The 3,203-nt window shown below is 45.6% G+C and overlaps 1 long non-coding RNA gene across 1 annotated transcript in view; it reads right to left on the reverse strand.

The window, feature by feature from the left end:
* Positions 1-3,203, reverse strand: part of LOC113457005 — a 56,767-nt gene that overhangs the window by 53,176 nt on the left and 388 nt on the right. The window lies entirely within an intron of this gene.

Genomic DNA, 3,203 nt, shown 5'->3' on the forward strand with positions numbered 1-3,203 from the left:
CGTGGATCACACTTAGACTCACACTGTGCGGGCACACTGGCACACGCGTGGGGCACACTTAGACTCACTCTGCGGACACACTGGCACACACGTGGATCACACTTAGACTCACTCTGCGGGCACACTGGCACACACCTGGGGCACACAGACTCACTGTGCGGGCACACTGGCACACGTGTGGATCACACTTAGACTCACTCTGTGCGGGCACACTGGCACACGCCTGGGGCACACTTAGACTCACACTGTGCGGGCACACTGGCACACACGTGGGGCACACTTAGACTCACTCTGCGGGCACACTGGCACACGCGTGGGGCACACAGACTCACTGTGCGGGCACACTGGCACACGCGTGGGGCACACTTAGACTCACTCTGTGCGGGCACACTGGCATAGGCTTGGAGTCACAAACTTATATTGTGATTAAGGTATGAAATGGACAAGCTAGGTTATGAAGCTAAGCATTTCTGACGTGAGTGCATTAACTAGAAAATGAAGTTGAAAATGAAAGGTTAAGTAATTTTAGTGAACACTGAGAACCACATACATTTTAATTAACTCCACTCCGTCCTGGATGATACAGTAGGCTCATCTGCTTCAACATCTCATAGACAACATAAGTGGGAAGATAAGGTAGACAGGACCGACAGAAATCCATTCCAAATGGCCCTCTGTTGTTGCTCCAAAGGCCAGCACGCAGCTCATGCACTTGAATTCTGCCTGTCACAAATGACCTAACAAGGAAGGCATTTATCACACCATAGTAGCTTCCACCACATATCTGGCTTTAAACAGCTGCAAATTTTGGAAAGTAGCTAGCTCTAAATGAAGTCTCTCAAGTGTGTTCTCCTACCAACAAATATTAAGACACAAGTGAAGCCCAATGGGATTCCAGTATTATAGAAATTAAACTAGGTGAGCATAAACTAAGTTTGGAAAATAAAGTAGAAACTGTTTAGCATGTCAGTAAAACAGCTAAGCCAATGAGCATATCCTAAGGACTTCTGTCTAATAGCACACTCTGCTCACAATGTTGCCTTATTCGTCAGAAAGATGCCACATTACTAATGATGCTTTAGTTCCTTCAAATTCTGTGAGTGAACTAAATGACAAAATGTCTTTAAAAAAATAAGCTTAATCTCCAATTTCCATAAAACCATTTAAGTAAAAGCTGCTTCCTGGACCAAAAACTGCAAGACGTGGGTGAGAAGCACCGAAGCAGAAGCAGGTTATAGAATAGTTCCATAGTCATGGTTTGTTATGCAATGACACACATGCAGGCGGCTTTCTTGTGCCCACCACTGTTTCTTAGTAACATCAGAACACACTAAGACTTTCATTCTCCACCCAGTAACTCTTCTCTTTCCATGTAAAAATAAAAACTAACACCGAAGCAAGATAGACAGTGAGGTGGCCAAGCACTGCCAAGCACAGCGGTCAGCTACAGGGTTTTTAACTCCCGTTTAGACTGACCCCACCCCTTCCATTTATATTAGCAGTGTCCATTTACATAGAGCGAGCGATCCCTTCACAGGGCTCACACACCAGATATTTACAATTCATAACAGTAGTAAAATTAGTTATCAAGGAGCAAAGGAATAACTTTATGGTGGGGTCTCCACTACACGAGCAGCTGTGTTAAAGGGCTGCGGCATTAGGAAGGTTGAGAACCACTGACAGCCAGTCAAATCCAACAGTCAGGGCCTGGGAATGTAGCTCAGTGCCGATCGGTATTCCTGCAGGAGACCCTAGACTTGTCTCTCTGGACACACATCCAAATCCAATATTAACAGATAATTTTTGCTTTCATTTCCTGTGCAAATTTGCATTTCATCTGCATACTGATGCAAAATCCAGAAAGCCATTAAAAGTCTTCAAGGAGCCAGGTGTGATGGCACGCACAGGTAATCCCAGCACACCAGGGGCAGGCTGAGGGTTCAAGGACAGCCTAGACAGCACAGCAAGTACCACGCCACTCAGAGCTAGAGTGAGACCCTGTCAAAAAAAGTTATTAAGGATATATTTGCCTATAAAATGCAAATATTTGAAGAGCAAATGGGAAGCAGAAAGTACTGGAAAGAGGGGACCCTACTATTGCAGGTAACTGTGCATGAGGAGGCACGGACAGTTCCAATGAAGGCTTCCTTCTGAGAACCCTAATGGTAAGCATGCTTCAGTTAAGTCTGCTACCTTTGAACAAGAGTCTAGAAGGAAGAAAGGCTGAAAGGACTGAGTCTCTAGAATGTCTCCTGCAGGTTAGTTCAGCACACCAGCTTCTATGCAGGTCAAAGCCAAGAAAATCATCATACACAAAATCTCCTAAAATTTATAATTTCACATTCAAAGCACTACTGATGAAATTTTAGTTACCAGTCCCAAAAAGCAATCTTCAGATGTGTTATTAAGTTACAGCCCAGTCTGGTGTGTTTTTTTTTTTTAAAAAAAAAAAAAGCAAAAAAATAAAAAAGTCTTGTTGCTGAGCTATAACCACAGAAAACCTCCAATTATCCTTCATGGGGGAGGGGGGGACGAGAAACACTTGGATAAATTAAATCCTCAGGTGATTATTATTTAAAAAGAGCTCTTATAAGAAAGACAAAGTTCGTTTAAGATCTGCTTGCCACGGCCACTCGCTAACAAAAACGCTAACAAGCAGATCACTAGCCAGAAAAAGGTAAATAAAGCCAACGGAATTATAGGCACTCCAGTTGGTTCTGCCCCCGCTCACCCCTCCCCAGCAACTGCTGTTATCAAACCATCAAACTGAGTTTAGTTAGCTTCCTGAAACTCACAGTGAATACCCCAAAACCCCTTCTCCCGCCTCCCCTCAAGATCTCCCACGATTTCTCTACTTCTAAAGCAAATGTCCTTAAATTGACACTAACGATGCTTTCTGAAATGAAGTTTAAACACCTGACAATTATTACATTCAAATTCTACGAAGCCGATATCCACGATTTCGGTTCAAATCTGCAAGGACTGAACTTCCTTTTTCTCCCCGCGGGTCCTCCCAGCCCTTCCGCGCGCCAAGGTCGCCACTCGGGGCCTGCGGTGACATCACGGTCTCTCCGGGTAGAGCCCTGACATCACAGGCACACACCGAGCCTCGGAACTGTGACCTCACCGCCGCAGGCTCACACGGCGGGGCCCGGGAGGGTGGAGGAGACGCGCCGCTCACCTGCGCCGGGACACCTCCCCCC

Source organism: Microtus ochrogaster, chromosome 17 (assembly GCF_000317375.1).
Source record: "Microtus ochrogaster isolate Prairie Vole_2 chromosome 17, MicOch1.0, whole genome shotgun sequence".
NCBI classification, from domain to species: domain Eukaryota; kingdom Metazoa; phylum Chordata; class Mammalia; order Rodentia; family Cricetidae; genus Microtus; species Microtus ochrogaster.